Genomic DNA, 12,282 nt, shown 5'->3' on the forward strand with positions numbered 1-12,282 from the left:
GACTCAAAGGAGAGACAGTGACCCAGCATGGAAGGGAGAGCTGTAAAGGATGAACACAGACGTCTACGAAACTGAACCTGAGCCAGAAGAAAGGAAATCAAAAGAGCTACGGAATATGGACTGTAGAAATTCCAAAGTCTCTCCCTGTCTGACTCTTTGCGACCGCACGGACTACACAGTCCATGGAATTCTCCAGGCCAGAATACTGGAGTGGGGAGCCTTTCCCTTCTCCAGGGCATCTTCCCCAGCCAGGGCTGGAACCCAGGTGTCCTGCACTGCAGGCGGATTCTTTACCAGCCTGGAAGTGGGTTTGGAGGGTAACCTGGAAACAGCTTGATTATTGGAAAGTCTTTTGAAGATGCAGTTAAATTCTAAGATCTTTAACCCCAATTCTGAGAAACGGTCTCTCCTGTACTCTGCTGTCTTGCCAGCAGAAGTCAGAAGATTCTTCTCTGAGAAGGGCAGGAACTGCCCAGTTGAGGGTGGAGTGTTGTGTTAAAAACAGAGGAAATGGGAAAAAGCCCATCCAGTTTTTGAAAAGGAGCTCCCAAACGTCAATCCTCATCCTCTCCTTGGCTTGTAGATTTTGAACGGTATTTTTTTTTTTAAACTTCTAGAGAAGAGATTGGAAATATTATTTGAATAACCTTACCAGCCCTAGAACTCATGTTTCTGAAAAGCTTTCTGAAAAGCTACTTCAGAATCCCTGTGATTAATCTTACAGGCTACAAGCCCCTCCTCCCAGTGGCTCATGTTTTCCAATTAGCTTTTTTTTTTTTTTAATTCAAGTTGAAGTGTGAGCAAAGATCACACAATAACCAAAGAAATCTTTAATGTGAAAGAGACAAAAGCAAAGACGTGACAGTAACTGTGACCCTAAATTAACTGATACAAGATTTTATTTTGTCCTCCAGAAGCACCTAATGTCAGATTTCTCCATCAGAATATAAAGATGAATATCCATGAACCTCAGACATTAGCTTTTACAGAGAAGTATGAGGCCAACCTCATTTTTATTTCTTTACAGATAGCTTATTTTAACTGTTTGGTTTCTTATAAAAGTCTTTTCATCTTCATAGAAAAGATCAGAATTTTGTAAAGATTTTATAGAGAGGAAAAAAAGAAATATTTCTGAGTACCTGCTAAAAGGTCTTCAGGAAATTTTTGGTAAAGAAGATTATTATGAAGTCTTGAAATGTAATTTTCCTTTTGTTGCCTCTTTAAAATACTTCACTAAATATACATGATTTTTTGACAGTTTGACATCAATGTTTAGTTCTTTTTAATGGCATACCATGTCTCTAAGACTGTCCACAAACTGTCCCAGTTATATTTGGGTAACAGGGTAAGTGTCAACCATTTCTTTAATGTTTCCTTAGAATTGTTAAATCTTTACGGGTATTTTCACATCTGGGGGCATGGGGAGAAGAATGACAGTCTTGCATATCAGACATAGCATTTAGCAAGAGATAGTTGCTCATTGTCCTCTGACAAAAACTTGGGGTTCTAAATGGGAGAATTTTAAATCGACAGGAGTGAGACAGAAGTTACCTCCCTAACTTCTTCAGATGTGTAGGATTGTCCTTCAAGAGATGATTCAAGAATAGGACCCAATGATATTTGTTTGTGAATTGGTTTATCTTGCCCAGTTACATCAGCTTTATAAATACTGGAAATTCCTAACCTTTAAGCTAAAAGCATCCATTTAATGATGGTATGCATATTTGTCTTTGTCTGTGTCCCTAAAAGTGCTTTGATGTAAGTTTAAGAGGCTGTATATCGAGTTTGCTAGTCAAGCACCACTTTAAAGAAGTCAAAGTCGTCATTTAAATGAATAGGCAATTCCATATTAAACATTCTAAGTTAAACATTTAGCTTCTTTACTAAAACTCTCTGACTCTCCAGTGAGAAAAAATGATTTGAAGTATTCATCCATTGAAACTGTTTATTTTTTATTACTATGTACTGAACTCTGTGTTTGATCCTAGGGAAATAATTATTAATACAGTATTACTTCACCTCCCAAAGGATAACAATCTAATGTGAAGACAGCCATGAAACCATGAAATTCAGTGCAAGTGGAAAGAGCTATGATAACGGTCAGCACAGAGGAGCGTCATGCACACCAACCTAGGCAATCAGGGAGGATTCTTGGAAGAAATAACCAGGTAGAGGGTTCTGAACCGATAGAGGGTTCAGAGTAGAACAAAAGGCTCCCACATAATTTTTTTTAGTTTGATGAAAACATGTTTTCCCATTAATTTTTAATATCTTTATTGAGATATAATTCATACACCATAAATTCACTTAAAGTAAACAGTGTGTTGGTTTTGGGGGTTTTTGATGTTGTTGTTTTTGTTGCTGTTTGTATTTAGTTTCTTATATCATTGCTGTTTCCTTTTTTAATTGGAATATAATTGCTTTTCAATGTTGTGTTAATTTCTGCTGTACAATGAACGGAGTCAATCATACCTATGCATGTATTCCCCTCCCTCTTGGGCGTCCCTCCCACCCCAACCCCATCCAGCCCCTTTAGGTCATCACAGAGCCCTGAGCTGAGCTTCTTATGCTATACAGCAGGTTCCCACTAGCTATCTAGTTTACATGGGTATTGATTTTTAGTGTATTCAAAGACATGTGTAGCCATCAGCACAGTCAGTTTTAGAACATTTTCATCACTTCAGCAAGAAACCCCACACTCTTTAGCCTTTATCCCCTATATTCTCCCCTCTACTTTCAGCCTTATGCCATCGTTACTATACTTTCTGTCTATAGATTTCTTTATTTTGTACTTTCAAATGAGTGAAATCATATAGTATGTAGTCTTTGTTATTGGCTGCTTCCACTTTGCATAATGTTTTCACTAAACATGAAGTAACCATATGACCCAGCAATTTTAATCCTAGGTTTATATGCTAGAGAAATGAAAACATATGTTCACATAGAAATGTGTATATGAATGCTTATGGTAGCATTATCCAAAACAGCCAGAAAAGTGGAAACATACCGAGTGTCTATTAATGAATGAATGAATGGGTAAACAAAATGCAGTGCACATTTATAGTGGAATGCTACCCAGTCATAAAAAGGAATAACCCACGTCCATGCTTCTATACCTGTGTTCTGAGACAGCAAGGATGAGGAGTCTAAAACAAATTAGAACTGCAATCATCACCAATTCCTATTAACCTGAATTGCATTGTCCACAAGGTGTATTCTCTCTCAGTCTCTGTCTAAAATCTTCATCCAAGTCTCTAAGATCATAGGCTTTCTGAGAAAATTGAAGGCTATGCAACTGCATTTGACTCAGATTATTTTGTCATTCAGAAATTTACCAGATTGAAGAGAAATATGAGGAAAAACTGAAAAAAAGAAAGGTTAAAGGAAAGAAATAAGCAGTTCTAAAAGACAGCAACATTTGATGTAATAGAGGAAAAGAAGAAGTCTCTTTGTTTGAACTTGCTGAACACCAATCCTGCCCCTCCAGATTGTGGGAGCCACTAAGAGGATCGCGGGAGGAGGTCATGGAGAGGACTAGACCGTTGATTGACCCTTGAGCCAGCCCCAGGCAATCAGAGGGTCCTCACCCCTCCCCTGTCCTTGGAATGCACATCTGCTCACCGTTCCCACAATAGGAGCCATTTTCAAGGCTCTTGAGAGAACAATGTGTTTTTGAGACCTTCTGGATGGCATAAATGATTAATTATTCACGTTAAGTCCTCTATGTAGACTTATGTGGGTATATGAGAATCTGTCAGGTAAGTATAGAAAAATGTACTCATCTCAAATTCACCAAGGCAAGCTTCCTATGTAAGTTTCCTTGCTTATTAAATCAACCTCCTACCAGTCTGGAGTGGTCTGCCTCTTTCTCTGATATCTCTTTGACCTCTGGGTACAGGTCCCAATATGCAAGCTAAAAGAGATACGGAAAAGGGAATAAATACATCAGTCAGTGCAGCGTGAACAGCAACAAATTCCTCCTTCTTGTTCAACTGTCTGCCTCAGTTTTCAAGCTTCTCAAAGTTTACCTTATACTATGTCTTTCTCGGTGCCACAGTACAGATTATCGCTACCATGATGCCATCAGTGTTATGGTAGATCGTTTTTGGGACACCATCCAGAGTTGAATTTTGTCTCCCTTGGCCTCTTCCTCTCCGGGGCTCTGTCCTCTCTCTTGCTTTCTCCCTTCACCCCTTTTGTGCCCTTCTTTGTCTTGCTGCGTATTCTCTCTATTTCTCTCTCTCCCTCCCTCCCTCCCTCTCAGAAACGTTTATACTTATTGAAGTTAAAAGAATTCCTTAAGATTTTGGTGTCCATTTTCTAAAGCTCAGTGACAGATTTCTTATTCACCTGAATCTGTTTCATGTACCACACATTCAGTATGAATACCAAAATTTTTTGAAGCATAGGTTTTTTGTGTGTGTTGGGGGGAAATAAAGGAACTTAAAGATGATAAGTTAATAATTCCATTCATTCTCTGGAGCAGGAAAATAAGGGGAAAAGAGATATAATCAAATAGTCAAAATTACAGTCAGGAGAACAAGGAATAGAGTCAAGCTTTCTTGACCCTTTTTTAATGCCCTTTAAACCCTTCATCCCTACCTGTTGTGAGAAACTTGAAAGAATTCAAGATGTGAAGGCTTTGAAAATTGTCTATCAACCTAAAGCAGATTGCCCTTGTGTGTTTTCTTACGAGGCCCCTTCAGAGTCCATTCCATTGTGAGACTTTTCTCCCACTTCCATTTATTCTTCCCTCAAACCATTAGTGATGATTAACTCAGTGAGACTGCTATGCATGCAGTCTTTTACCTCTTCGCAGACACCTCTCTAACTCATCACCAGAGGTTGGGCTGGTAACAATCTGATTCCATGCACAGAAGCTTTCACGTTGCCACGCCCAACAAGTTTGAGAGACTCGGATACCAGAGTATAATTTTAGCATGATAAAAAGAGCACTATTGAAAACCAAGATCTTCCAAATACCTTAGTTCCTACCCTTTCACTGGTTCTTACTGTGAAAACATTCTATTCAAATCAATGTTTATTTATTGGATAAAGGTATCTGCTAGATGCTTTGGAGAATAAGAAGCATATTGAAGAGGTACTTCATGGAAAGGAAGAGGAAGTAAAAGCCTCTTTCAAACTAGTAGGAAAAATAACTTCACTTTAGTTCAGAAATGTACCTGAATGCAGTACCTGAATACAGACCTGACTGCAGAAGAATCACCTGCAAACTCTGGCAAAATGAGGATTCCCAGGCTCCACTGTTAAAGATTTTCATTTAAGAGAACCAGGCAAAAGTAAGGAAACTTTAATTTTGAAGTTAAGGTTAAAGTTTTAACATCCCCAGAAGATGCTAATATGAAGCCAGATTAAGCTCAACAACATTTTGCAGTTTTGGGCATACAAATTTTGCGTATTGTCACACATATTCTGTTGGATTTATCCATGAGAATTTTATGCATTTTGATACAATTGTAAATGGCACTATTTATCTAATTTCATTTTTTTTTCAAATAGTCATTGCTACTATATAAATATTCAACAAATACCTTGCTTTTATCATATGTGTACACTTTAATATTTCTCTCATAAATATTATTTCATAAGATTTTCAAAATAACCCTGTGGAGGAGTATTTTTTTCATTTTTCAGATAAAGCAGCTGAAATTTGAGAAAAGGTGATATAAACTCAATTGCTTACAATTTATTAATTTCATTAGTAATTAGGGGACTGCACTCTAATATGGCTAGTATTTGGAATATAGCATTTCTAAATTTGAATCAGTGTTAGCATTCTCCCTACATTCTTACTAACACTTTGGCTTGTTAATTGTGATTGCTGCTGGCTATAAAGTATTGGAAGTTCTTCATGTCATTATAGAACTAAAATTTAAATGTTGCAATCATAATAGATTTTCACTTTTTGTGTTTTCTCCATGTTTTCCAAATACATTTTATGAATATTAAAGAAACACAAGATCAGTCCTGAGTGTTCATTGGAAGGACTGATGTTGAAGCTGAAGCTCCAACTTTGGCCACCTGATGTGAAGAGCTGACTCATTTGAAAATACCCTGATGCTGGGAAAGATTGAAGGTGGGAGGAGAAGGGGACAACAGAGGATGAGATGGCTGGATGGCATCACCGACTCAATGGACATGAGTTTGAGTAAACTCTAGGCATTGGTGATGGACAGGGAGGCCTGGCAAACTGCAGTCCATGGGGTTGCAAACAGTCAAACATAACTGAGCGACTGAATTGAGCTGAGCTGGAGTAAGTCTTGGAAAGGTGAGAGGAGGCCATTGGAAAAGTTAAGATTGCAAATCTTTGCTCTTAATCCTTTGCATTATATGGATTTCCATAATAATGAGATGAAGAAAGAAGTGGAGAGGGGGATTCTGGTGGTATTCTTTAGCTATTTTAACATACAAAATCTTTGTACCTGAATCTCCTGGATTGCAGACAGATTCTTTACCACCTGAGCCACCAGGGAAGCCCTTGTAAAACCCCCTCTTTCTCAATTAGGCTTAGCCTAATTAAGCAAGGCCACATATCAGGAAAAATCCCTAAGATCTGCCAGGCAAATCGCTTTCATTTCTTTCTAGGTTATTTTCCCATTTTAGAATGTCCCCTTCCCCTCAAAAGGGCTGTATCTACTAAAAAAGGGAACAGATGGAATGGATACTTGTAAAAGAGAACTTTTGGTTCCTAGTTAGTGGGAAAAACAGGTGATTATTTCTGTAACCACTCTAAGGTCACTATAGGCATCAATATTCTTATGAAAGCAACTTTAATTCTTCATCTTATTTTTAGTAAAGCCTCATCAGGTGAAAGAGGTAAGCATTAGAATGGAAGCTTCTGAAGATTTCAGAATGAAATCTCTGAGAGTTTAAAGACTGATGTGCCCCAAATCTGTCAGAGAGGACCCTGTGTGTATGTTTTTTTCCCTCATTTACTGTGATGCTCTTAGTGACACTACTTTCCGAACTTCTATTCAAGCATGCTATAACAGTAGGCCCTGGAGCAATGAGAAATAAATTTTGCAATATTTGTAGCTAACTCCCTCCTTCCTGATTTTCTCCCTCCGTGACCATGAAACCTCAAGAACCCCGCTTATCTTCTACAGATCAGATTGACATTGAGTAAGGTGTATCCAGAGTTTGAGCCTGAATCTGTTATGACAGATAATAAATCACCTGGAATACTTACTGTGTTTGAGGAGGTGTCAAAATTACTTTTATAGCAAGCTGGTGACAGGGATTATTTCTCCCCTGAGATGAGAACTTTCACACTCACACCAATTTTAGAATGGTTACTGAACTAATGATCCAGTTCCAATCAAATGCTTATGATTATTTCTTGCCATCTGATTTGTGATCATGAAGAAGGTGGAATGCTGAAAGCACTGATGTTGTGGTTTTTTTTCATATCTTTTAATATATAGAGAAATCATTCTTATTAATGTCCTAAGTACTTCCTCCCTATCTTTTTCTACTCAAAATCCAGTAAGTTTCATTAATAATGTTTTCTCCTAGATTCTGAGAGTGACATCACTAGGGAAAAAAATCACAGTTCTGTGACTCTCTAGTCAAATACAAATTAAATTTATTTAACTTCAACTGGACCTTGAGTGCACCTTTTCATCTTTCCTACAAATGCTCCAAACTTTACACACACACACACACACACACACACACACACACACTTCTTGGCAGAGGACCTGATCTTTTATCTTAGCTAGAAAATCTCTCCCTTTTTCAGAGGAAGAAGCATCTGTACCCTTCATTCCTTTATTCTATTTCTTCTTTTTTTCTTTTTTCAATGTTTATTTGGTTGTGTCGAGTCTTGGTTGTGGCATGCACGATTGTTGTGTCATGTAGGATCTTTCCTGCGGTGCAGACTCTCTGGTTGTGGGCTCAGTACTTATGGCATGAGAGCTTAGTTGCTCCACAACATGTAGGACGTGTAGGATCTTAATTCTCTGACTCGGGATCAAACCTGCATCCCCCACATTGCAAGGCAGATTCTTAACCACTGGACCACCAAGGAAGTCCCATCCCATCCTTTCATTTCTCTTGCACCATGCGCTTTTGCTCTTTTGTACCTCTTCTCAAGTCCTGCCCCCATGCCCATATTGTACGCTGTGACAGTCTTTGATTTCTGCCCTGAAATTCATCAAATCTTTGTTCCTTCAGTTGTAGAAGAAGAAGCTTAATGAGTTTCAAAGAAAAACTTTCTCTTGACTCTCTCAGGATGGCTTTTCCCTACCTTCATTTCACTGCCCACTTCCCTTCCTCTTCTAATCTGACTATAATTTCCTTCTAGGTGCTAAACACCTCTTTCCCAGGTCAGTGGCAGATCCCTAGAGCTGCAGCGATGAGTTTCCCTTAGTTCTTACTCTTTGATGTGTCTCTGCACACTGATTCTGTTATCTTCCTCCTCTCTACTGAAAATCTCTCCACTTTGGTTATCCATAGTTTCTTCCTTCCCTGATCATTCTACCTTCTCCTTCACTTGCGTTTCTTCCTATTATTGTCACTTATGAATAGATTTCTCAAGGTTCTATTCTCAATCTCTTCCTTTAATATACTTACTTTCTTTTCCTGGGAGGATATCTAAACCTGAATAGTTTTAAATATTCCTTTAAAAGTATTTCCAAATCTATAACTCCTAAATTGTTTCTCTTAAATTTTAACTTCCTAAGCAGAAAAATCTAGGAGCTATTTGTAGAATTTTTTTATCTTTCCAGTTAGACCAATAAGCCATGAGGGGGAGCAGAACTTGCGACCCACAAAATATGCCTCTCTGCATAAAGATTGTCTTAAGCTGGCTATTATTTTTTTTGCAATAGCAGACACAGAAAAGCTCTGAAAACCAAGTAGAAGTTATCCTTTTGTAAAAGACACATATTATAAGGGAAATCTCCATCTTCAGGACGACTATCTCTGGAGGGAGGAGGCTGACAAATTATCTAGAAGCTCTTATCAATGGTGATGGGGAAGGGAAGAATTAAACCTACATTAGCAACCATACCCTTGTTAACTGGATTTTCCTGACAGCCCTCCATAACTCACTCTTCCCAACCCCTCAAAATCCTTTTTTTGTATTTAACTGGAGATTGTGTTTAAGGTGGTGACTTGGGCCATTTCATACTGTTCATGGGGTTCTCAAGGCAAGAATACTGAAGTGGTTTGCCATTCCCTTCTGCAGTGGGCCACGTTTTATCAGAACTCTCCACCATGACCCATCTGTCTTAGGTGGCCCTACATGGCATGGCTCGTAGTTTCATTGAGTTAGACAAGGCTGTGGTCCATGTGATCAGATTGGTTAGTTTTCTGTGATTGTGGTTTTCAGTCTGTCTGCCCTCTGATGGAAAAGGAAAAGAGGCTTATGCAAACTTTCTGATGGGAGAGAATTTGGCCACCTGATGCAAAGAACTGACTCATTGGAAAAGACCCTGATGCTGGGAAAAATTGAAGGCAGGAGGAGAAGGGGATGACAGAGGACGAGATGGCTGGATGGCATCACCAACTCAATGGACATGAGTTGTGGTTTTTTTTTTTTTTTCCATTTATTTTTATTAGTTGGAGGCTAATTACTTTACAAAATTGTAGTGGTTTTTGCCATACATTGACACGAATCAGCCATGGATTTACATGTATTCCCCATCCCGATCCCCCCTCCCACCTCCCGCTCCACCCGATCCAAAAATATGGAATGCTTCACGAATTTGCGTGTAATCCTTGCGCAGGGGCCATGCTAATCTTCCCTGTATCGTTCCAATTTTAGTATATGTACTGCCAAAGTGAGCACTGGACATGAGTTTGAGTAAACTCCAGGAGTTGGTGATGGACAGGGAAGCCTGGCACACTGCAGTCCATGGGATCACAGAGTCGGACACAACTGAGTGACTGAACTGAACAGAACTGAACTGGGCCATTTCAGATACTCAATTTTCCTGGGTATCTCTCACGCATACAGGAGACATTCATGTTATGAAACTGCTACTCATTTTTATTTTCTTGTTAATTTTTTTATCAAGGGGAGTGGGGGAAGAAATGTTCTTATCCAAGAACTAGAAGGGAAGGCTACTTTTCCTCCCTTACAACATCTAATCAAGACACTACCTCAAAAATACTATTACCTGACTCATTTCCTTCATCCTGGGTGCACTGCTTCCTCTTTAAAAAGTCATCATCTCTTGTCTGGACATGTGAAACCATCACCCAACTCTTCTCCACATCTTTACTCTCTGATCCTGCATCTATTTCTCTAACCGATACTTTGGTAGAGTATTCTCTCTAAAAATATGCCTAAACCTGTCTTTCTTTTACTTGTAGAGTTTTGGCAGTGGCTCTTCAAAGTATGCTCCAGCAAACAAATGTAAGGTTTATTTCTCTTTCAATTATTATCATAATGTGATAAATCAGTGCCTGCTTATTTTGTCATTTCTCCAATGGGAAAAATGAAAATCAACAGATACAAGCCTGAGGTTGCTCTGAGATCTGAAATAGATCAGAAAATATAATTGATCTTGGGTGGCCTCAACCTGAAATCAGTTGGAGTGGGGGTTGTGTTCCCAGCCGGAGATTGAGATTGGATCTCGGCAGTGAGAACACCAGATCTTAAACACTAGACCAGTGGTCAGTGACAAGTGCTCTGGCTCTGTGGCTTTGCAGAGAAGAATTCCCACAAAGACAGAAGGTAGTACAGAAGCAAGGTATTTTTTAAGAGGAAAAAAGTACAGTGCGTGTGGATACTTGGGCAGACTCAGAGAGAGAGTGGCACTGTCACTCATGGCAGTTTGAATTACTTTTGTGGGGTATTTGTTCCAGGTTTCCTTTGGCCAGTCATTTTGATTTGCCTGGTTCACAGTCCATATTTAGAGTACCTCAGTACTGCCCATGTGTGCACACACATCTCTTAGCCAAGAAGGATTTTACCAAAAAGGCATATGGGTAGAGAAAATCCCTTGACATAGCTTCCTCTTTGATCTCCAAGGAGCCTTTCAGCACATGTGTGGTAAGGGAGGTCTCCTGACTCCGAGAACAAGAAATATGTGGTCTCCACAGGGCCCAGGCTTCTCTCTTAATTGTCCTGCTCTTCTCGTCTCAGAATTTTGGTTCATAGGGAATGAATCTCCAGTTGCTTTACCCTGGGGGGCCCACCTACTTCCTGCCTCAGGATTATAAAACAGATTTCAAATTTTTTTGTCTAACATGCTGATCAGTTATACTTATTCAAACTCAGACAGCTTCTAAATGCACACAAAAAAATGAGTAAATCCCACTGGCATTTGTCATGATATTATAAGAGGGTTACTCATTAAATAAGAAGCAGTAATCATTTAAAACAATGGATGTCCATCTGGCTGGATATTAAAATCACCTAGGAAGTTTGTTTGTTTTCTTACTGTTGAAAGAAACTTACCAAAGATTCTTACTCACCAGAATCTTTGGAGATGGGGCATGTGCATGTGCTCACACACACACACACACACACACACACACACACACACACACACAGGTATTTTAAGACTCCCAGTTGATTCTAATCACAGACAAGGTTGAGAATCAACAGTATCCTTTACTAGTTAAAGTGATTCTTCCACCAGTAGTAATGTTACCAAATGCAAGTTCCCTTGTCCAATGCCCAGTGAGGCCAAGCAACCCAAAATGTTGGAATTTAGAGCAAAGAAAGATTTATTAGAGAGTCAAGCAAAGAGAATGGGTGGCTCAAACTCCCAATAGTTGGGGAGAGAAGTTTTTAGAGGCAAAATTTGGGATAAGGACTTCAGGGTGTGTAACTTTCTTTGGATAGATTGGTGGTGGGGTAAGGAGACTGCTCCAGAAATCTTGGGCTCAGCTTGAAGTTACCATCCTCCACCTGGGTGGGGGCCTTAGTTCTGCAAAGGAACTCACAAGGTTTTGTATGCATATTTTGTCAAAAGGAACCAGGACTTTGCACCATTGTTGCACTATTGTTTACTGACTGCTCCTCTTTTGTGTCTTCATTCCCTCACGTCCTTGATTAGCACCTGTTTGAATCTGCACTTTCGAACTCAGGGAAGGTCTAGGAGGCTGAGTCAAGACTGTGTGTGCATGCTAAGTCACTCAGTCCTGTCCAACTCTTTGCAATCCCACGGATTGTAACCCACCAGAGGACTTAACCCCCCAGACTCCCCTATCCATGGAATTTTCCAGGCAGGAATACTGGAGTGGGTTGCCATTTCCTACTCAAGGGGATTTTCCTGACCCAGAGATTGTACCTGTGGCTGCTGA

At 39.4% G+C, this 12,282-nt stretch overlaps 1 non-coding gene across 1 annotated transcript; it reads right to left on the bottom strand.

Moving 5' to 3' along the window:
- Window positions 1–9,707: 9,707 nt before the first annotated feature.
- LOC136170050 (U6 spliceosomal RNA) lies at window positions 9,708–9,814 on the bottom strand. The gene has a single exon (XR_010663508.1). It is a non-coding gene; the product is annotated as a U6 spliceosomal RNA (small nuclear RNA).
- Window positions 9,815–12,282: the final 2,468 nt, after the last annotated feature.

Source organism: Muntiacus reevesi, chromosome 5 (assembly GCF_963930625.1).
Source record: "Muntiacus reevesi chromosome 5, mMunRee1.1, whole genome shotgun sequence".
NCBI classification, from domain to species: domain Eukaryota; kingdom Metazoa; phylum Chordata; class Mammalia; order Artiodactyla; family Cervidae; genus Muntiacus; species Muntiacus reevesi.